The sequence below is a fragment of the Scleropages formosus genome, chromosome 11 (assembly GCF_900964775.1).
Source record: "Scleropages formosus chromosome 11, fSclFor1.1, whole genome shotgun sequence".
Lineage (NCBI taxonomy): Eukaryota > Metazoa > Chordata > Actinopteri > Osteoglossiformes > Osteoglossidae > Scleropages > Scleropages formosus.
Genome location: NC_041816.1, coordinates 28,957,601 through 28,982,439, shown reverse-complemented (window position 1 = coordinate 28,982,439; position 24,839 = coordinate 28,957,601).

Below are 24,839 nucleotides of genomic sequence, written 5' to 3'. Positions count from 1 at the left end.
TTTGGACTCCTACAAATATTTAGCCATTTATACAGCTGCATAACATTAGTGGCAGAATATAGGTAAGTACTTTGCTCCAGGGTGGTACAGCTGGAGGTGGAATTCAAACCTTGTGACCTTTAGGTGTAAAGACAGCAACTCTAACCGTTGTGCTACCAGCTACTTTGTGACATGCGAGGAAGCTGCAGCGAGATCCGTGCTGTGCATCATCACCAAGCGTTGCTGTGCAAGCAGTAAACATTTATTTGAGTCTAGACATCCGCATTTAGATTAAAATAAATGATTTGTGCACCGAAGCCGACTGCGACTCACAAATCCTTCCTTGTGTTAATTAAGGTTTCCTGCTTGTTAAATGTAGTTTTATATGTATATTCAGTGTTTTCGATTACAGGTGCCATTTGACTTTAAATAAGAAGTCTCAGAAAAGGAATGCATGCAAATTGTGTTTTAAAAAGCATATGCAACGATGAGGATTATACGATTCAAAAGCTGTGCAAACAAACCGCTGCTGTCAACTACCTATTTTTTATACTTATATAAAATAGTTATATATTCCCAGCAATATGACCATACACCCACAACAAACGCTGAAGTTACATCCAGGATACATCTATCCTATGTCCTCTTATATAAGGTTCACTGTAGAGTCAAAGTTTGTTTCAAAAGTCTACAGCTCTAGCAGATAAATGATTTGAAAACATTAGTAATGTAGCTTATTCAAAATGTGTCGAGGTATTTACGATACCATTTGTCCGATCCAATTCGTCATCTTAAACTTTTCTTTTCCCTGAGTTCTGTTGCATCAGCATCGGTTCGACCGGACAGTATGACAGGGAGCATGTTCTATTTTATTTTATTTTCTCGTGCGTATGAGACGTGCTTGAGAATGAGCGAGGCGGTGTACCCCGAGGGGACAGAGGGACCTCGAAGGGTGAATCAGGATGACGAATGCCAAGAGTGGGCGGTTGGTTCTCTCCGTGCTCTGCAGGGCATTGATGCCTCGCCTGGGCAGTGAACGTCTGAGAAGGTCCAGCAACTTCGATTTTTTTTCCGTAGATGCTGGTTCTTCACGCGTGCCAAAAGAAGACGCAACACCAATGATAACCGTGACATCGCAATGCCAGGCACAATGCACAACGCAACAATTTGTGTGTATTCCATGATGACGCATACTCCGTTCAGTGCGGGTGTAACAGTGAGTGTAGCTGACACCTCCCTCTGCTCTCCGGGGGTTTCCGTCGAAACGCATTCAGGTAATGTCACAGATATCTCCTTGGTAATGAATACCCCAGGGTCCCTTTCACTGCACTCCTGTGAGAACCCCCAGTGCATGAAATCCATGGCACTGAGACGAGTTCGGAGCCTCCTAACCCCCGCAGCCAGGGGCCCAATAACACTCATCACCGCGATTAATTTAGTAGTGTGACTCCGCCATGCCAAATTTCCTCTGAACCTGAGAACAAACATGCACGCGATTACATCTGTCCCCAATGATATGCTTGGACCTTAGTAATCTTCTTGTTGGGGATTGCTCCACGTACACAATTTGCGCTAATTGCGCTAATATGATGCCAAGTGAACATACCATCTAGGCGGTCACCACTTTATGGGAAGCTTTCTCACAGTTTCTTACATGCCTTTTTGTCAAGGTTGTCAATGCTGGCAACATGCAAATGGATATTGTGTTATTTGCAAAAAGAATAAGCTGCTTCAAGCATGCAATATATTAGATGTATATTTCTCATGTGTGAATGGATAAAACTGTCTCAAAGTCAGTATCCAAAACAATTGACTGGCACATGGTAGCCATAGTTCTTTGCCCAAACTTTGCCCTTTTGCAAGGAGGGCTTTAAAAATTTTCGAAGCACCAGTTTTCCCCAGCTGTCTTTGCAGAATTACAACCCCATCGAGAAATTCTTTTTGGGTGAACTCCAGTTCTTCATCAGGGCCTACTCAAGTGATTCCCGCCACCATACTGGTGTCATTTTTGTCGCTCACATCTGTCAGAGAAACAGCCGGCACTCCAGAAACGCCGTTCTCCATGAGAGAGCAATGCGTAGCGTTCCGTGGTCATGGACGCATGATAGATCTGGATTTTAATGTCTTCTCCTGGATCAGTCCACTGGCAAGGGGTACAGAGAAACATCTTCTTGCTAAAACCTGCTAAAATACGGGTAACACGGATGCTTCCGAGTTAGCTGCTAGATTAATAAATAAATAAAAATATACTTTACATTTCAGGGATTTTTGTGACAGCTGTCAGGAGCAGTGCAAACCTGTGCAAATGCATGCCTTAGATTTAAGCCACAGACATTTGTCGATTCACGGGGGTCCGGATCCCCTCTGCGTTAGCTTCACAATGGATTTTTAGAGCATCGCTGTAAATGACAAGCGGGGGTCATGTGAAGCGGAAACACCAGGGAAAAAATATTCTCGAACTGGAGTAATTACTTGAAGCATGTGATTAGAATGTCATTTTATGACATTGCTTAATTAAAGACGTCTCCCGTCTTATCACCAGTGCTCAGCAGAAGGTCCTTAGCAGTCCGTAGGAGACTCGTCCTTCAGTATTGTCACATACGTGGGTGGGTTTGGGATTGGGGGTCACCTTTCAGTCAGTGCAGAGATGGATTTACTCATTTATGTACTTTTGGGAATGTTAGTGGAGGTAGGTTCTTAGTAAAGTTATTAATTGAATTAATTAGCTATACATTCCCCCACAAGCCGAGGCTACGTTAACACTGGAAAACTACGTGAAAGGACTTCAAAGTTTCAGTCTAATTCTTTATTTATTGCAAGTGTTCTTTCTTTCTGCTGCTGTTGTTCTGAGGGTTGCCACACAACATATCGTTGGGTTACATACAATGACAATAAACTACATGTCTCATCTTATCTCAGTTAATGAAGCAAATGAGAGAGTGGCACACACTACAGACACCAACACCTCCAACACCTTGCTGAAAGTCAATAGCACAAAAGCCATGTCCAGATGTGGGTTCAGCAGAAAAGAAGGTAGAACTCTTCGCTTCATCCACATCCCACCAGGAAGAGTGAGAATGTCAGATCTATACTGTAGCTGCTTCTGGTTTTCTTTTTGTCCAGTTTGCTTCCTACAGTCCTTATCCCATGTATCATGTAACTAAAGCACAACGGTATAAGGATGCGCAAGACAATTTACACAGATCAGGTATAAATACAGGTCATTTCTGCCAAAAGCGAAACCAAGAAATTATGATTTGGTCACATTTATCACATGGCTTTTTATGTTGCTCAAACACAATTCAGTCCTCTGCTTTTTAATAAAGTAGATGAAGGAACATAGAAAATTACTGTACTTATCTCGGCTAGTTTACTCATTGTTTTCAAAGGTTAATTAATGAGTGCCCATGGCTCTTCACTCATCACATATCTTCCCAAGCACTTCATGTACTATCAACATTGCTGCAGGTCACTGAAACACCTCACCACAGCAATTCATTAGCTGCCATGTCCATGTGAGTGTAAATGTTCATCCTGGAAAGGCAATCGACAACAAAAGTACACAAAGTACAACTGACAACACTGGACAAAAAAGCAAACAAAAGTAACTTGGAGACATGATTACTCTCGTGGTTCTTTGCTACAGTAAACATTTATGTTATGCTCATAAAATTTTGTCATATTGCTGCAGAAAAGTTGAGCTACAGGCTACTTTCAGAATTTGTTGTGTATTTCTGGGCTGTGGGATGTTCGGGAGTGTAATTTCGCTGCTAATTTATTAGGGGATCACATCACCACCACTGAATCTATAACCCAGGAAAATGTTCCCTGCATGCAGAATGAATTGCAGGAAAATTAATATTTTCTAGTCAAAATTGCTACTTAATGATCTCTTGAATCCCCAGTTTAGCCAACTGGTGGATAAATGGGCCCAGTACAGTATTAAAGGAGGCTGAAAAATAGATTGGATTTGGATGCATGTTCTAAATGTATTACTTACAAGTCAGTTTGACGTTTACTCGCTAGGTTAAAACCTGAATTCTACTGAATGCTGGGATAGGCCTTGGATATGGTATCATTACATGCTCTTCGGTTGCAGATTATTTCTGCCATTACATTCATTTACATGGATCTGTTTGCAGGCTGTACACTTGTAAAAATCAGTTCAAGCAAGTCAGCACTAAATGTACTGAGGGCTTGTTCACGAGCAATTTATAAAGTATTTTTATTCTTAATAGCTGAATATTCCTTGCCTTATGCATACGCTGTATTTCCCAATATTTTGAAAAACAGGGCAATATACTTTATAGGTATCACTAACACTATTCAGAGATGAGCAGCTATGATGCCACTCCTAATACTATACAGAATTATGCAGTACTCCCAGAAATTATTTAGTCCCTCAGTCCTCCTCTCCCCCCACATTTTCCACACTTTGCTGTAATCTGCTTTATTAAAAAAAGAAAATGAATGTGATTTTTTTTTTCAACACACAGTGCCCCATAATGACAATGTGAAAGCAAATGTTCTAGGAATTTTGGCAAATTTATTAAAATAATTGAAAAGAAAAAACTAAATATGTCCTCTGCCATACATTTTTAGACACTTTACTGTGATGTTCAAAATTCAGCTCAATTGCTTTTTTTTTTTGAAAATTCTTGCAACTTCAGTAAAAATTAAAGAACTGGAATATCCCATTTACATGAGTATTCAGACGCTTTCTCATTACTTTGTAAGACCACCTTTAGCAGTGATTACAGCTGCAAAACATCTTCGGGATGCTTCTACAAGCTTGGATCTGTGCAGTTTCTTCCTTTAGTCCTTCATTCTTTCTCCCAAGATTTGTCAGATTGGATTGATAGTGAACTGTTATCTTCAGGTGTCTCAACAGCTTTTCTGTGGGGTTTAAGTCTGAGCTGGGCCACCCAAGGACAGTCAGAGACTTGTTCAGATCATCGCTTCCAGTGGTCGTCATACACTCTGGAGCAGGTTTTCTTTTCTTAGGAGCTTGCTGTATTTGGCTCCATTAATTTTTTCCTCAAATCTGATCAGTCTTACAGTGCCTGATGCTGAGAAGCATCCCCACAGCATGATGCTGCCACCACTACACAGTAGGAATGGTATTAGCCAGAGGATGAGTGGTTCCTGGTTTTTGCTAAACATGCCATTTGACATTCAATCCAAAGAGAGTTCAGTTTATTTTTCTTATTAGATAAGAGAAGCTATACTCACACAGTCCTTTAACTGCTGCTTGGCAAACTCCTGGCTTGTTCTCATATGCCTTTTATTCATGAGTAGATTTCATCTAGCCAGTCTTCCATAGAGACTTGATTGATGGAGTACTGCAGAAATGGTTATCCTTCTGGATGTTTTCACATCTCTTCACAAGAACACTTGAAGCTCTGTTGGAGTCACATCCCTGACCAGGGCTCTTTCCAGAATACCCAGTTTGGCCAGATGGCTAGCTCTAGAAACAATCTTAGTGGTTCCAAACTTCTTCAATTTTGCAATTGCACAGACCACTCTGCTCCTGGGAACAATCAATGCATTGTTAATTTTTCAGACCATTTTCCAGATCTGCTCGTTGACATAATCCTGTCTCTGAGGTCTATAGAGAATTCTATGGACTTTGTGGCTTAACTTTTACTCAGCCTTACACTAGGAACTGTCCAACCTTGAAAATACAGGCATGTGCCTTTCTAAATCATGCCCAGTGAAGTGAATTTGCCACAGGTGGACTACAGTTAAGCTCGAGAGACCTCTCAGAAATTCCCATAATAAATACGATGCATAGTAAACGGTCTCACTTCTTCTGTAAATGAGAGATGTTATCTTTTTGTTTTTAATGAATTCAAAAATGTGTTTTCATTTAGTTCTTATGGGGTATTGTGTGCTGACTCATGACAAAAAAAAAGGAATAGTTAAATCATTTTTGACAGAACTCTACAACGCAAGAAACTGTGGAAAAAGTGTAGTGACCTGAATACTCTCTGAAGGCACTGTACATGGTGGTTCTTCTTAAGGCTATTCTTTTGGTAGCATGTAAATTTCAAATTCAGGAATAATATCAACATAATGTAGTTGAAGAATGTATTCAGTGAGAGGCTTATTCCCTAGAAGAGGTGCTTATGATTATTTTTACCCCCATTAAAAAAGACCATGGTAAGCATCCCTCCCCTTCAGGAGAACAACATGTCTTGGTTCAAAGACTTTACTTACACAACCAGTCCCCCAGTCTTGCGCTGTGGAGACCCCTCCCACCTATCTTCTGAGTGTTAAGGATAGGCTCAGCCCTGTCACGTCTACTTCAGAACGTCTATTCCCTGTGACGCTTCCTGTCTCACTTCCCCAGAGTCACAGCTGCGTCCATGCATTTAATTTATATATTTTACACAATTAAACGCTCTTGTGTTCAGCCATGTCAGATTCCTCCACTGAACGAGTCTGTTGGCCAATTTGTTCCAATGGTAGTTTGTTTGTGTATGGGCAAAAGCTTTGAAATTTGTTTTGCTTGAGCGAAAAAAAAAAAAGAAAAAAATAATAATAATAATAATACTGTATTTCTGTCATTAAAAAGGTAGACACCAAGGCAATGCAGTCATTAGTCCGGTCAGGGTCACCTACGGCCAGATGATGATAACAATAATATGCAAAGCTAAAAGGAGGGAGTGAGTGAGAGTGGCTATGAGTTGACCTGAAAAGGTAATGGATATTATTGTTGGTACCTAGAGATTTCATTATGGATTAATTCAATCATTATATATACTGACTTTTTACAGATGATCATGGGAAGCAGCAGTACTGCACTGTGTGCTCATCATATTTTTTCGGTTCCAGCTCTTGCCTCTAAACCTCAGTGTTATAGGTTCAAATCCCCCATGAGTCACTGCTGTCAGATGTTTCAGCCGAAACCTGTGCATGTTGGCTTTAGGCTTCATGGCCCTGAATGCTCAAGTGGGTCTTATTATTTCATGTCTTATTTATTATTAATTTTTTTAACCTTGGTGAAAATACTTCTGTCATAAACAAACAAACAAACGTATTTCATCATTTGAATTGGAAATGCGGTTTAGTAAAATTTAACAAAAACAAATCTTTCACAAAATAAATAACCCCTTTAATCAATATCCCTTCCAAGACATTAGTGCAGCGCTGACTGTTGCATAATGTCTGCTAAGTAAATAGAGGCCTTTCGTGTTTGCTTGATTGTTCTCAAATCCATGGCTGTGACTTCAGAAGATAAGCATTTAAAACATTTTATGGCTCATTTCCTACTTTTTAATATCAATTTAAGACCTTTCGCTTCCAAGCAACACAGCATGAAGCCCTATTGATCCCTTTTGAAATGCATTAAACTAGGAAAAAATGTTGAATAATTTCTAGCATGCATACTGTTTGTCCATAGCATGCTGATAATTCAGAGAAAGGTCAGAAAATTGTTCACGCTTTCCATTGATCTGTTTTCATCTTTGCTGAAATATAATATTTTGCCAAATCCATTCTATGCTTTTTTTTTTTTTTCTGGTGGTTTCTTTTGACTGTTATATCAATTATTTTGCATCCTATCATCTATGCTCAAACAATGTTAATGCTACCAAATAAATGATTTACAGGTTAATTTGTATTTAAAAATCATATTTAGGCATCTGGCTGTTTTACTTTTTATGAAAGGATCCTAGGATAATGAAAAAATTATGATATTTCATTATCCGAATTTCATTTTGTGCATCAAAACTGTGTTAAACAAAATGTGTGAACTGTGACTGTTAAACATTTACCATTTCAATAAATAAGTAAGAATTCCAACTGCATAATAATGTTCATTTTAAAAAACACTATTATATGGCACAAATGGTCTTATATTATTCACTTTTTCTCTCGCTGTTTTTGGCATCCTTAATCAATGCATTTTTATATCAATGATGTCAAATTTCTATGATAATGATTTTCATGTCAGACCTCTCCCTTGTTTTGAGTGTGTGTGTGAGTGTGTGCGTGTGTGTGCGTGTCTTTCCTTTCCTCTGTCTTCTTCACTGCCTTTTCTGCAAGTAAATCAAATATGTCCGATGTGTCAAGAATCCACTTCTCGGTTTCAAGCAATACCCAGACACACAAATCCCCTCCTGTTTGAACTGGTCCTCATGAGTGAAATTCCAGTGAACTGTTTTTGTGTTGTTCTAATCCAGGCAGTTGCCCACTGGGCCTGTCAGATGCCTGGATCCTTAAGATCTCGGTGTCAGAACACAGTTACATGGCAAACCCCAAAATGCTTTGCACGGTGCCAAGCGCAGAAAGCGATGCTCGGAATGCAACACCCAAGTCTGCTGCGCACACGAGGCATGAAAGCAGCGGCGTCCTCCGAAGGCGTGCATCACGCATGTTTGGGGCAGCTCTAGCAGTGTGCTTCCGCACGCTTCTGAAAAAAAAAAAACGAATCCACTCCAGTCATTCTCTCTTGATGGCGTCTTAATGAAATCAAAGTCATCTGACGCAGAGGAGGACACCCTGACAACGGTCATCCTCCTTGTGTCCTTAACATGGACTGCATGCTGCTTTATGCTTGTCTATAGCCCGTCAGTCACCGTACCACCTGGTGTGTGTGCGTCTGTGTGTGTGTGTGTGTGTGTGTGTGTGTGTGTGTGTTTGTGCGTGCGTGCGTGCGTGCGCTCGCATAATGACAGGGAAGAGTGTGGTGGCCCATGTCCAGATCCAGGTCCCTCAAGGGGAGGCAACTGAGAGAGCAGCAGATGTACGCCTGCTCTTCAGAGACTGCCGTTAGGAGGGAGAGGAAACATTTCGGTACCCACCTGGGGAGGAGAAATGGAATAACACACGGCCCGTCACAGAGAGCGAGCCCAACGTGCGCAAAACATACTTGAGATTCAAGCCCAGCACGACTCCAGGGTGGAGGGAGCAGGAGTGAATTGAGCTGAAATGCAGTAGGAGGCCGGGGTGCATTACCACATGGAGCTGCGGCGCACCGCTCGCGCTGCTCTTCCAGTGATCCCCACCTCCTGCGGTCAAAGCGCTTCGGTCCTCATATTAAAATTAGCCGGGGTCCTTTTCAGAGCCATACCAGGCTCAAGTTAGGAGACACCACAATCTTTCTCATAAATCAGTGTGACGGATGAAACGAAGCAGGGGTGCGGGGGGGTTAGAGATGGGGGTGTTGGTTTTCAGAAAACGTCAGTGAGTGGAAGTAAAGATAGAGCGATAACACACTGCTTTAGGGATTTGTGTCTGTTTTACCACGCTCCGCATGCCCGGCCCCACGTGCTGTGTCTTCCCGCTCATGTCCCTTAGTGTTCACCGCAGAGAGTAGTGTAATAGTTGCAACTCCAGTTCAAGTTTACTCCTACGCACAGGTGACACAGACAAAAGGACAACGGGTCCAAGAGCAGAAGCTCATTCACTGACAATTTCCTTTTCCTTTGCATTACAAATAAAACTTAGAAAAGCTCCTTCTGGGTTTGATTGTCTCTTGCATTACCAGTCACATACAAAAACTCAGACCTGAACCCATAAAGACCTACCAGTATTTTATATTTATTTATCTATCAGACACTTTTCTCTAAAGCAACTTCCCATGAACTCTGTGTAGTGTTATCAGGCCACACACCTTATTCACCACGGTGACTTACACTGCTAGATGCACTACTTTCGGTGGGTCACTCATCCATACATCCGCAGAAGACACACAGTCTCTCTGTCACCCACACACTATGGGGGAACCTGAACAGCATGTCTTTAGACTGTGGGAGGAAACCAGAGCACACAGAGAATATGTCAACTCCACACAGCAGGAGCGGGGATCGAACCCCTGACCTCTCGCCCCAGCCAGATACTGTGCGACAGTAGAGCTACCTGCTGTACAACCATGTCATCTTTCCATTGTGTTATATCCAATAAGTTATTAACATATGGCATTCATAGCTTAAACATCATAAATCATTAATGATTATCAAGCTAAGGGTTGTGTGTTAGAATATCTCACTTTCACGTATTCATGCAGTTCTCAGTCAGCGGTTTGGCCTTCAAAGCAGCAATATTTTTTTTTTTTTTTTTTTCCATGCTCTCTTGGAGGAGATCAATAGCATGTTTTAATGGAGGAAGCGTTTAATGGTGCTCTGTGCTTGACTGGTAAATTTCTCACCACGCGTGATGGATTCCTTGCGGGGATTTCTTCTTCCTCAGAGCAGTCTGTGTTCATAACCTGAGGCACAAGAAAATGAATCCAGCTGCCTCTCCGTTGCCATCTGACCCCAGACACAGGGAGTCGCGTGTTGCTCCTTCATCCAGGGCCGTGAACTACCTGTCGCTGAACAGCAGTGTAATTAATTTCAGCCACCGCAGTGCGACACTTACATCGAACGTGTTCCTCTCCAAATTATCAGGGGATGAAAAAGAGAGAAGTATCAAAGTTCCCAAGAAAAGTGTAATAAATATTCAGCCGTTCACTTGTAAGACACTGAGAAAGAGCAGATCGCAGTAATTAGGTGAGCCAAGATGACTTGTTAAGGAAATACGTTGAAATGCATTGCTATAATTCAATGTGTGAATTTTAATGAATTTACAAATTAGTTAAAATTCTTTTTTCTTATTAGAAAAGAGCACAAGGAATGTGCTAACATTTCTGTGCTTAAAGAAAAAGTGACGCTTTCAGAGCGATTTTAAAAGTCCTTTTGCAAACAAACTGACATTTGCCTTTTGGCTCAATACACGCAGTAAAAAATTGGACAATAATCTGTGACTCTCTAATACAATAGTTAAAGTCATAATCTCTTTTGTACTTCCTGTAAAACAGCTAATTGGAGGCAAAAAGAAGAATATGCATTTTAAAGAGCACACACCACATAACACATTCAGTCCCCAGATGCACAGACACTTGATACACGGTTATTCAGCTATTCGACAATTTGTACCACGGTATGGGTCATCCTGCAGTGAGGACTCCATTGCTACGGATGATCATGGGCAGCAGCACAACTGCTCTGTGATCACACTTCTCATTTTTACTGCACCAAATCTGCTCTGAAATGTCTCCAGCCAGAATCCTGCGGCATAATTAGGCAAACAACTGCGTGTCACAACGTGTACACAACAAACATTGGATGTGTCCTTGGACGAAGTAACCAAATCACTTAAAAATTAATTAATTAATTCAGTCTTTGAAGGTAAATTTGGTGGTGCTGAAGTGTGCTGTGCACGATGAGTGTTAATAAAGGTGTGTCAATGTCTACGGCGGGGCAGGGGTATATGGTATAATAAAGTTCAACATGCATTCGTATGTTATACTGTATTTACTCCTTAAATAGAACAACCCTGGACAGACTAAATAAAGATATGTCTTTACACTGCTTTCTTTTACTTTTCTCCTGAATTAAGCCATAGTTATATTTGTTTTCTTTGTTATCACCATTTTTTGTACAGTGTTTCACCGTGTGGCCTGTTAATTCATTTTAATCTTTTTAAATGAGCTCTTTATGAATTATAGTCGATATCAACGCCGTCATGCCATGTGTTTCCCTTTTTTACCTTGTTTTCTTTATTGCATTTGCTGAATGGTGGTTCTTTACTTGAGTATGTGGAGTATTTGTACTTTTAGATCTATGTGCAGAGATACATGTATGAAGATGTACGTTAGTCGTCGCTGTGAGCTGATTGTTTTGAAATATCGCTTTCGTTATTCCATCATTGCTTTTTTTTTTTTACCTTGGCTGTTTGTCCAGGTAGTATGATGTCATTAACTGTCACATTGTCACATGATATGTGACACGATATGTACGGGTGTGTGACACAGCTGACATTCAAAACATGTCCACGTTATGGAAATTGAACGAGGATTTCAATAAGCAAGGTTCTCTCCCACTTTCTTCTTAATTTTGAGCATCCATAATATACCCTACTTAAAATACTTACATGGTATATATTATATAGTCAAATATGTACTAAATTCAATGTACTTATTCTGTAGTATGTTGCATCATTGATAAGACTCATAAACTTGTCCCAGGGTTTCCTGCTCTCTTTCCGTTTCCCCTCTGAAATTCCATTCAATTCACTTCAATTTATTTTTATAAAGCTCTTCGCACACACTGACAGAGAGCGCTGAACAAAGGGATAAGACAAATAAACAAATAACAGAGTTGACTATATACTGGAGAAATACATTATCCATGCAGTTATTAAAGCTATAAGTATGTGTAGTGGCCACAGAGGAAAGGAACCAACAAACTCCCAAATGAAAGTCAAGGGACAAAAAAACAAAAACCCTCTGGGGGTCCAAGAGCCAATGGCTGCCTCCCACCACCCATCCTGGTTATTCTACATTAAACGAGATTTTTAAGCCAATTTACAGCTATTTATAACATTGCAGCTGAGCGTTAATTTTATGTCCCAGTTCACATAAATATGCCTCGTCCATCATGGCAGGTGGTCTTCACCTTCAGTCAGCGTGGACACATAAAATCATGTGTTCTGTACTCATAAAGCTCTTAACCAGGGACAGCTGGTAGAGCAGTGGTTAGAGCTGCTGCCTTTGGCTCTGAAGATTGGAGGTGTGTTTCCCACCTCTGGCTGTAGTACCCTTGAGCAAGGTACTTACCCTGAAATTACTCCAGTAAAGTTACCCAGCTGTATAAATGGGTCAATAATTGTAAGCTTGTGATATTGTAACCTTACCATTGTGAGTCTCTTTAGAGAAAAGTGTCAGCTAAATGAGTAGCCATAAACTACCAACAAATATGCTATAAATCCTGTCCTGTGTCTGTGAAAATTGTCATGAAATTTGTACTCTGCTTTCGGAATACATCCACCACATACTACTTCAGTCACATCAGGCTTATACAGATAGTAGAATGCTATGGAATTTGAGAATGGAGTAGCAGGTTGCATGTACCTTTCAACAGGACACTATAACTATAGTTCATATGATGTTATGATTGCTTACGTATGCTACAGTAATGTTGAGCAAGATGGTGCTGGTCAAGTCACAGATAAGAATTTTTCCTCTAAGAAATAATAGGAGCAGTTCCTTTGTTATCCCAACCCCCTGCTTGCATACACATTTTTCGGTAAGAATTAGGTTTCTATAAAGGGGTATTCATGTATTTTGAAGCCGTAAATATATTGCTATGCATCCTTATTGTACAGTATATGAGTCTGCACCTCCTTCCCAATTCGGCTCAACTCAGCGTCATACTGATGTAACTAACAATGAAACAGCTGATCACAAAGTGCCGCAATGCGCATGTTGCAGGTCAAGTACACCAAGTATTCACTCTATTTTCTTTATTGTTGTATTGTGCTCTTGTGAGTGGCTGAGTGTGTGTTTGATTGCTATGTGATGGGCTGGTATCCCATCCAGGGTGTACCCAGTCTCACACCCCAATTGTTGAATCAGGCTCTGAAGCAGCTTTTAAAACCAGGATTTGAAAACAAAACATAAACATGCCACTTATATTGTATCGTTTATTTCACACGCACATACACGTCATCTGAAACCGCTTGTCCCATACGGGGTCACGGGGAGCCGGAGCCTAACCCTGCAACAGAAGGCAAGAGGCTGGAGGGGACACACCCAAGACGGGATGACAGTCCATCACAATGCACCCCAAGCGGGACTTGAACCCCAGACCCACCAGAGAGCAGGACCTGGTCTAACCCACTGCACCAGTGCACCCCCCCAAGCTGATTTTATTTGTTTGTTTGTTCGTTCGTTCATTTGTTCGTTCGTTTAACTTAGAGCAGAGGTCAAAGAATGCTGACTTGTATCCCCTCTACAACAAGGACATGGATATACTAGAGGACAGCAGAAGTTTGCTGCTTTATAGGGAGCATTGAGATATACAGAATCATCAGATTGGAAATATAAATTTATATATTTGTACCTCTTCTCTGGATCTATTGAAAGAAGCTTAAAAAGACAAAATCAGCAACAGCCATTTTTATTGATACAAAATGACCTCCTGAATCCAGCAGAGGTGGTACATTATTTGCAGTCTGATATTACATCCCAGCATTTCCACATGGGACCTTCTCTAAATTAACAGACATCAAGAAAAACCTCACAGTACTGCATTTTTAAACATTTAAAATCTTTTCCACATTTTCCTGCCTCCAAGCCTTATTCAAACAAAACAGTGAAAACTCAGTCGCAGTCGAGTGCAGCAGATTTAAAAACGTGTTTAAAATGTGTGTTTGCTGTATGCATTTGCAGGAAAGTTATGCGTATATTTATTCATTGACATTTATTCATTTTGCAGATGTTTTCTATGCTTTTCTCCAAGGCTCCTGAATGTGACTTTCTTTATAACTTTCACTCAACCTTCAGTCCTGGAAACAAACTATGTTAGCAAGCAGGACCATTGTGTCCAGCATGTCTTGTGAATGTGCCTTTTATACTCTGTATTCGCAGTGGTCACTAAACAGATTTATTGATTTCAAGTACAGATGCTCCTCTACTTACGATGGTTTGACTTACGATTTTTTCAAAGTTATGATAGCAAAACGTGTTCGGTGGAATCCATACTTTGAATTCTGATCTGTTCCCACACTTGCGATATGCAGTAGGATACTTTCTCCCGATGCTGGGAGATGGCAGTGAGCCGCAGCATCCGCTCAACGACGCTTGCAGTCTCGGTAGTGATCACGCCAACGAGTGTAAACAACCACGAGTGTAAACAACCGATACTGTGTTGAAAGCGTTCTTTTATTTTGTGTTTTCGCATCCCATCATGTCTACTAAATGCCCATGTGAGTTTCCTGCTTAAATTTGCTCAGCTCTAGGCCACGGTAAGTGTTCTGAACACGGTTAAGGTAGGATTGGCTGTGATGTTCTGTAGATGCGGTGCTGTATTTTTTTTTCGACTGACGATTTTTCCACTTACAACGAGTTTATCGGAACGTAACCCCATCGTTCTTTGAGGAGCATCTGTATTAATAAAGTTCAACTTATTAATATTGCTATATTTCAACATATGTTTATTTAACATTTTTACACAAATATTCCAGACTATTGAACATCCTTCAACTCACCTCCACAGTGTGCGTTGTTGTGTCCGGAGCTTTAAAATGCAGGTGATCAATAACTCGGCGACAGGCACTGTACATGTTTACGAGAAGAATCAATCGATAACCAGCATTTAATAAGTTTAAGGAGTGTGTGGAGATGATGTTTTTTTGTCTTCAGTCATTTAAAATTAGTTTCTACAATGTAGTTTAATGTAGTACAAAGTTAATAATGTTGAAAAGTCAAAGTATTTTTCTGTATTAAATGATATATAATATTACAGCTTTATCCAAAAATACAGTGAGGGATTAACCTTTGTCTGTGCAGATAATACAGAAAAGAAGGACGAATATTACACATGCTTATGGGATGAAACAGCCAACTGTCGGGATTAACTAGACAGTTATGGTAGTGGCAGATTTCCTTCAGTGATCTTGTATTTATTGTCTCATCAGGTTATATTTTTTCAGAGCCTGACCAGCAAAAAACAAGGGATGCCTGAATTCTTAAGTTTTTACCGTGAAGTAGTGATTAGAGAATTTATATTTACAAACGCATCAGATTACAAACGAACTTCAATTCCCGATTGTGCTCATAAATCGAGGACTAAGTGTGACTCCCATAGTGTGAATAAGTAAGAATCCACATGGTGGTGTCTCCAGTTAGCTGATGTGAGATTGTTTTGTCCAAAAGGTAAGTACTAAATGCTTAGAATGTTTTAAATTTATTTATTCATAAACCATCTTTGTCATGTTACCAAATACACCAGACTTCCACAAAATGTCCAATACTAAGGTGCTGAACTGTATTCAGTTGTGTCGTACTGTTTCTTGTACCCTTGAGCAAAGTATATATCCTAAAGTTCTCCAGTAAAATTACCCAGCTGTATAAGTGGATAAAAAACTGCAAGTAGCTCAACATTGTAAGTTGCTTTGGAAAAAAGCATCAACTAAATGAATAAATGTACATGCATTCAGTAATGCTAAGTCATCACTTCCAATTTATTACATTTGTATGGAGTTATTATTTGTCATTTAATTAACCACCCTTGCCTGTGAATTAAAAAAGAAAAAAAAAGAAGTTCAAGGACAGGTTCATTTCTATCTTCCAAGGAATACAAAAAACAACACAAACAGAGAAAAAACACGCTAATCAGATATTGTAAAGTTTTGGTACAGGATCTGTCGGCGAAGGATATTAATTCACTTTTCAAATCCTTGAATGATGCCATGATGGTGGGAGATATAACAGAGGAAAGGTTATTGATTTTTTCCCCCTTTCTGTTCCACTCCAGACCCTGCAGTATAAATATACCAATCCAGAGGAGGCTGTTCAGAGTAGTGAGACGGATGATTTGGAACATACTGAATCAAAATAAGGAAAATTTACATATCAGTGTATATATATATATGAGCACAAAATAAGCTGGTACATTTGTAAATATCCATGTATTTCTGGTGTGTGTGCTGCTCAAAACAAATATATGGTCTTTTGGTCACAACTAGGCACATACAGAGCTTACTCATGACCAGAAGTTTTTTTATGAATATGTACAGGACACCTTTGACTTTCGCTACCCTTGAATATGGGTTTTAACCTAAATGTCACCTGTGAAATATGGCATCCCATGCGGAGGGCACCCTCAGCCTAGTGCCCGGTGACTTCAAGATAGGCTCTGGACCGCCATGACCCTGAACCGGACAAGCGGTTGACGAAACTGAGTTAATGTACAAATTATAAAGTTTATGAAATATGCAGGGATACATTAAGCCTTGCAGCTAATGAACGTCACATTTATTAAACCAAATTAAATGAATCATTAAGTTTTCAGATCAGATCAGCTTTATTCCTTTGATTTTTAAACTGTCCTAATATCATGTTCTGTACATGTAAAAAGGGCAGCAGATTTCATAATGTAATTAAAGTACAGTCTTGACATAATGGGTCACAATGTATAAAATGAACTCCAGGGGATTTGCTCCCTTAGATAGAGCCCGCAGCATTCTGACATGTACAGTAATCACTTCTATGTGCTTTTCCTTTGTCATTTTTAATTACTGGGAAGATATGTGAAAATGTATTATTGTAAATCATTTTTCTCTTCCTGTGCTGCACTTTAATCTGTCTCTTTTTAACCAAAATATGATAACAAAACAAAACACAATTTAAAAATGTACCAAAATATTTTTGACATTATACTTTTGTATACTGAATATAAAATGACTTCTCTTATGTTCTTTGACTATGGCTACTGACTACGTCAAATAAATGTTAACTCAAATACGAAATTTTAATACGTGAGTCTGAATATAAATATGAAAATGAATATTATTTTTTCCAACATGGAACATCTTTTTTTATATTTTCGTTCGAACCACAACAAATTCTTGCATGTTATACACTGGAGTTGGGAGTTAAATACAGCCATACACCATGAAATAAGTTCGTGTATTTATTCGTTTGCTTGCTTGTTTTTAAGAAGATGATGGTGTTTTGTGCATCGTTAATGGTGAGACAAAAATATTTTTATGTGCACCTTACTAAATGTACCTGTGCCCTGCCAAATGCATGCAGATGTTTATGTAGAGAAATGTTATGAAATATAGCAAGCAAACTGACAGGCACAGAACGTTGGTGTGGAGGCTGGGAGAGCAGCGGGGCGTCTCGTACCCGTTTTTGCCATGATGAAGACCAGGCTGAGCGCTTCACACACCAGCACCGGATCCGACAAAATGCCTGAATTCCCGAGCAGTGGTTTTCTTTATTGTTGTTGGTCCCATTCAAAGCTGCCAACATCATTGTTACGCACCCAGGATGCTACGGGCTGCATTCAAAGCCCCGGTGCCTTCTGGGATGTGGGACGAGCGGTTTGTTCTCCAAACAGAGGAATGTCGCCCGGGGCTACCTGGTATGCAAACAAACATCCGACACGAGCTGCACCCGGATGGCGGAGCTACGAAGCGACGCTCTTCTGTTACCTGCGACTCACCCTTCAGTCGACATCGCTCACCTTCGCCGTGGAGCTCCTCACCTGCAGGGCGAGCGCCGCGCGGCCTACGGATTGTTTGTTTGTTCGCCAGCGCAGATCTTCAGAACCAAAGACAAGGACATAATTCTGAGTGATGCTTGGCTGACGCACCGCTATCTGCATGCCGCTGATAGCACCACACACAGCTGTGCGTGCACACTGCCACACACGAACACACACTCCAAACAGGATAACTGTCTGGTCAGGATTAGCGAGTGATAGACGCTTAAAAAAAAACGAATCGCACTACTTTAGCTCCATGCAAACAACATTTTCCCTGTAAACTTTCTGGGCTGATACATATTGGCTGATAGTGGCTGATACAGGCTGCAGGTGGCATCGTTCTAAGAGCTGCCACCAAAGGACTCAGGTTCAAACCCTACCTCCTGTTTTACTAAGCAGCATATTTACCGTGAAGATATACGATAAAAATTGCCTAGCTGTAAAGGTGAGTAAATGGAAATGGTAAAATCACATCCATACCATCCCTTAGCATGAAAACCATGCAAATATCACTGTGAGTGGAGCTGAACCTGACAGCGCTTCCCCTTCCCTACAGAATCACAGTGCAACAGTGGGCCTCAAACCAAAAGGTGGACGAACCCAATGATTGAAAATGGGCTCACATCCTGCACATGGATGTGGAAGCAAGAGCATAATAACATACCAAGTGCTTCGGATCGGGATACAGAGCCCTCAACAGTCGTCTCTAAAAGATGCCTCTTTTCGAAGATGCCTGGGTAGAGGACTAATGTGATGTGGATGAGAAAGAATGTTTCTGTGAGTCAATATCTTATAAAATTGTGTTTCAATATCTTGGGTTCTGGTTTGCTGTGACGACCTTATTGTTTCACAGAGACTCCTGGCTCGCATTCTTGAGTTTACCCTTACACTGTTCACCTTGGCACTGAGTGTTTTGCATTTTATACCGTTACCTGATAGTGAATCAAACCAAACCAGAACATTAAAGAATTTTCTTTATTTTAAATTATTAAATAATAATAATTATTAAATCTGAAAGACTTCAGATTAAGTTCTTATGTAATTAGTACTTTACCCAGGGTCCCGTCAAGTTGCAGCCTTTTCAATACAAAGTCCACAAACCTCAGCCCCTCCCACCCCACCCCCCGCCCCCGCCAGCACATAAACACACACACAAAACACAACCTGTTACATAAGGCTGACAGTTGAAACAAGTTCTGGGTGTTCTTAACTGCACTGGGCTGTACAAGCTGACCCAAACCCATCACTCTCATCCTTATATGTCAAAACGGGTATTTTCGCTCTCTGGAGGCGTTCGCCATTCCTGCTCGATGAATACGACTTAAGGGATGTGTCCTTTCTGCACCACATGAGTGACCCAATACTGCAGAGGACAGCCAAACTGGTCACCATCGGTTCCGTTCGACCTCATCGAGAATAATACGCTAGTCGATAGAATATATTAATAGGAATAAAGGGACCAGTCATGCCATCACAGCAACAGGTCCCCCATTTTAATTGCTTCTGCCATTTTTTGTTCTTTCATTCTATTTTTTATTTTCAGTTTTTTTTTTCTTTCTATTTTGTGCTGTCAGAAAATGTTAGCCTGTTTTCACAAAGGACAAGTGTGTGTGCTCTTGTGGATGGAGCCAACATGGAAGTCACCTGGCAATGGTACCCAGAGCACAGTTTTGTTGCCCTTGATGTCCAACAGAGTAGAGCCTCAGAGCGAAGATGAGACAAAAGGCACGAGTGGGGTGTCCATATTCCCTGTCGATTTGAAACCCCCCAGCGCTCAGGAGCGGGATGTGCTGTCAGTGTGGGGCTCCCACGCACAACCTCAGCGCTGTCAGCAGCCGTGATGTCAACAGAGCCTGTAACCGTCTCCGGTGCGGCGTCTCCTCTGCTTTCCTCCCGCTAACATGTCGTGGTGCAGGGCTGATCAGAGTGGTCGCAGGTCAGGTTTGAATTTCCTTCATGCAACCTGCATATTAACCCGAAGCAGCGACTCACCTCAGGGATGTCAAACCATGTTCTTGGCAGTTCCTGAGTTTCTTCCCACATACAGTCGTAACACAGGTTTTGTGAACCCTCTACATTTACCTGGATTTCTGCATTATTTATTCACGACTTGTGGTCTGATCCTCAACTAAGTCACGATAACAAACAAAATCAGACAAACAATTGTACTTCTTCTTGTATTATTATATAATTGTGATAAGTATTATTGAATACATAATTTAAAAATTCACGGTTCAGGCTAGAAAAGTATATACATACTGTATGTTATTATGTCCAATTCCAATATTTTCTTGCAACTGTCTCCACTCTCAATTTGTGTTCCCAGACTGTGAACAGCATTACTTACTGCACTGAATAAAATTTTAAAAATAACAAAATTAATAAGGACCTAAATAAATCGATATTTAACTCAAAAAAGCTAACTGTGACACAGTGGGGGTCAAGACAGTTACAAATTGCGCTATAGCCCAACCTGGATATTCTTTTCGCACAATATGGTAAGAGGCGTGAAAACAGTAACAACAATGGTGTCTGTTATTCTTAGGCCCAGACCATGAAAACCGAAACAAATATTGGGGGGTTGGAACTTCACACCGACAGCACGCATTGGACGCAATCGGCGCAGGCTCCGGTGAAACCATACAGCCCAATTAACTCAAAAACTGTAACAAATGACGCGTTGAATGACCGAGCTTCAAAAAGCCTTGACAACTGGTCACATAATACAGCTGGATTTCTCGAATTGTGTATGAGGAGCGTTCTGTATTCGTCCAGTTTTCAACCACTTACACTTGAGAATGGAAGAGGTTCTATAATGAAGTCTATTTCAACATCAGTGGGAGAGCAGCCCCAGATAACGGGGCGGAATACATTGATTCTGAAAGGATGTGCAACAAACAGCCTGTCTTTATCCCACCTCATATATTAGGCCGAGTTTGACGAACCGTTTACCGGAAATAGGCAGCAGGTGAGATGAAAAATATCTACGGATGTAAATCAGATTACTCAGCAACAGCAACACCGGGCAATGCGCTGTCCCATTTGCCTTGTTGGTAAACAACAGCTTATGCTGTTTTCATATGAGATGGAATAATTAAGCGCTTTTTTTCCACCAATACACAGAAACAGGTGTGCTCCTTTATTTTGTAATGTGCGCTGGCTTGCCTTTTTTTTTTTCTTTTTTTTTTTGGGAGGCATTCTTCTAACAGTTTCGGGAAGCAATTTGGAGAGACAAAATCTCTCAGTGCAATTCCTCTTGATGATAAATGCCAAAAAAAAGAAAAAAAAATCAGTCAGCTGTGAATTAATTACCAAAAATTCTCACATAATTTATATGTCATTGTAGCCTGTTAAGCTCCTTGAAAGAAAGAGTACACGGTGTAATTTTCACCAACCTAAAAACACACGCAGGATGTTCTGACATCTGTACATTTGTTTTGCTCATTTTTCTCAGTATTTAGCATGCTTACGGAAGGGACAGCGGAAAAGATTAATCTACTGCAGAGTCATGAATAATTCAACGAATTGAGTACATAAAAATTAATCAGATTGGACCTTTTTCCAAGCACAGTGGTCTTGGATGCCGTGTAGGACACACACAATGAATTTTGCTACTGTTTTCTCAGCTGGCAACTATACACAGCAATAGCAGCGACTGCTGGTCGAAAACCCAGGTGCGAAAATCTTAATGGTGGAGTGTTATAGAAGTGGCGGCGGAGGGTCAAAGTGGATCGTAACTTTCCACCTGAAATGTTTTACTGGGAGACTCTGCTGATGGTTAGAGGATGCATCTGCCATGCGTAGAAGAAGTGAGCTCCACCTCCGAGGATCGAGAGTACAGGCTCATGGGCCTCAGTTTGGCATTTTCAGCACAGCGGTCCTTCACCGCATCCCGTAATCATTACTTCGAGGCGCATCCTCCTAACCCCAGAAAATGGAATCACACCTCTAAAGGGAACTTGTCCATCCTGTATTGCGCACTTTAACAGTTTGGCCTTAATGTAATTGTTGTTTCATTTCCAGAGCAAGGGGCCAGTGGCCATTATTCATTAAAGGGTGTGTTCTTTTTTCGCTTTAGCCCATTCTTTTGCGCTCTAGTGACAAGCTCCAGAATCAGATCCATGGCAGCTCTTTCCTTCTTCTTCATCTTGTATTTCAGATGTGGCACCAAGGCACCGCCTTGTAATCATGAGGCACTGTTTGCAGGATGCCCTTTGGCTTTGCCCACCAGCGTTCCCCAAAGCCGCGTGCTCTTCCTTTCGCTCGGAATTATGTTGGCTGTGAGCAATCAGGGACAGGTATCAACCATTTCTGATGAGAATCTTCCTCTGAGCACCTCACGTTGCCGCAAAGGACTCACGAGGCGCCGACACTTCACGAGCAGGGGCAGTTCCAGGATGTTTTATACGAGGTGACCTGGGGGGGCCAAGAACCACTTGGGGGGGCATGCGAAGTCCGCCGAAGTTACACTAGCTAAGCTAACTAAGTAGCTACGTAATATTATAATGGGACTCTTGGGAGCTTTTGAAGCCGTTATACCCGCAAGGTTGGTCTTTACTAGGGCAATCGAGGCTTCGGTCATCTTTCGCTGTCAGTAGCTACATCACTCACTACTGTTGCTCTTATCTGGAGTTCACCTCTGCATATTATTGCAGCAGAGAAGAACAACACCCCAGTTCACATATTTCAAAATACATAACTGAGTGTGTTCATAGCATGAACAGAGACGTGGTCTGTGGTCGAGTTGTGTCCCTCCTCCTTGAAAAAAAATCATGGTACAGTGATTCCGCATCGCAAATCAAGCAGCTATGGGGAGTGCTCTATTCCAGTGGAGTTGGCCATTGTCAAATTGACAGTACTCTAGCCCAATGGTGTTGGGAGGGCAATCATATTTCTGGGGGGTGATGCCACCCCGTGCCACCCCTTTAGACACACCCCTGTTCACAAGATCACGTGTTTACAGAGAATGCCTTGTTTGGACTCTTCAGTTTGTCCTGAACAAGGAGAGATCCACTCAGTTTTTATGCAGCACCCAAATGCATGAAGTGATGTGCAGAACTGGAGGCCACACACACACACACACACACACACACACATTTTCAGAACCGCTTGTCCCATACGGGGTCACGGGGAACCGGAGCCTACCCGGCAACACAGGGCGTAAGGCCGGAGGGGGAGGGGACACACCCAGGACGGGACGCCGGTCCGCCACAAGGCACCCCAAGCGGGACTTGAACCCCAGACCCACTGGAGAGCAGGACTGCAGCCCAACCCACTGCGCCACCGCACCCCTTCAACTGGAGGCCATATTTTGGTAATTTAACCGTGATCCACTTCATCTGTTGTGTTAGCAATGGTTTTCGAAGTGTGTCCCAGAGCACCATTAATTATCTCATGCTGTCGCTGTAATGAAAAGACAAAGGTGCCCAACCTGCTACAGGGGTGCATGATGTTGACCTTCTGGATGTCAGATGAGTCGCATCCCAAAGTTTGGCAATGGCATATAGGGCGCTGGTACAGAAATAAAGCCCACACCCCCAAAAGAGACAGTTTTTCAGAATGTTAGGTCAATAAGGATGGACTTACTCTTTTTTACAGCTTTATTTCCTGGCCTACTGACACTTTGCTTGTGTACTTTTTAGAAAATAGATAATTGGCATATTTTTGATTTATGCTGTTTCTATTCCTCTGCACACTGACCTCCTCTACTCAGGCACGGCAACGATCAATCGCCTCTTGTACAAAAGCTGTGAACATGTCCATTGTTGTTTCACCTCGGAGTTTGATATTTTTCTGTTATCTTCTCTGGAGGTAGGCCAGGGTTCACCTTGAACAGAACGCCGATCCAACACACACATTCACTGACACACACATTCATGCAAATGTAATATTCTGTGTATATAAGCATCCACAGATCAATTTGAATTTTGTCTTTTATAATTTTCTATTTCTTCATTTTTTTTTGTTTGTAGCTTAAATTGACACAGTGTGTTGGATTTGTCATCCAGAGTCTATGCATGATGCATATGGAGCTGTTCAAATTACTGGGCTGCTCAGTCTCCATTACAGGTACTAATCACTCCATTGGATCCGTCTCCAAAACCGTGTGAGAAATAACAGCCTGTTCTATGTTAATAATTATACTCAGTTCCTACTATAATTGTTTACTGTTATTTGTGCAGCTGATCAATTGCTGAAGTGTATTGGTTGAGGTACTGAAAACATTATCGACATGAGGTGTTGAACCTTTCCCCATGCAGATTTCAAATTTTAAGTGAATGTGTACAAAAATCCAAAGACCTGTCTTTTGGGACACACATTAAGCGTACTCCTTTAAAAAAGTGCCAAGAGTAGACCCAATGTGTGTGTGTGTATTGAAACTCACCCCAGAGTGTGTACTCAGCATATGTTCCTATGCAGTGTAGTGAAATATGCTCAGTACACACTAGGGGTTGCACAACTCCAGATTTTTTTAAGTTGACACTTCTGAACCGAGGCGGGTGCGGTGGCACATTGGGTTTGACCAGGTGCTGCTCTCTGGTGGGTTTGGGGTTTGAGTCCTCCTTGCGGTGCCCTGTGATGGACTAGCATCCTGCCCTGGATGTGTTCCCTCCCCATCCAGCCTTGCGCCCTGTGTTGCTGGGTTAGGCTCTGGCTCGCCACAGCCTCACTTGGGTCAAGCGGTTTTAGTCAATGTGGGAGTTCTGAACACATACATAAAACAGATAACATGGAACATTGTAGTTGGGTTTTAAAAAATGCCACTTTTTTGTTTTAAAAACAAATTTTGGATGAACTATGTTTAAAAACCTTTTTTTG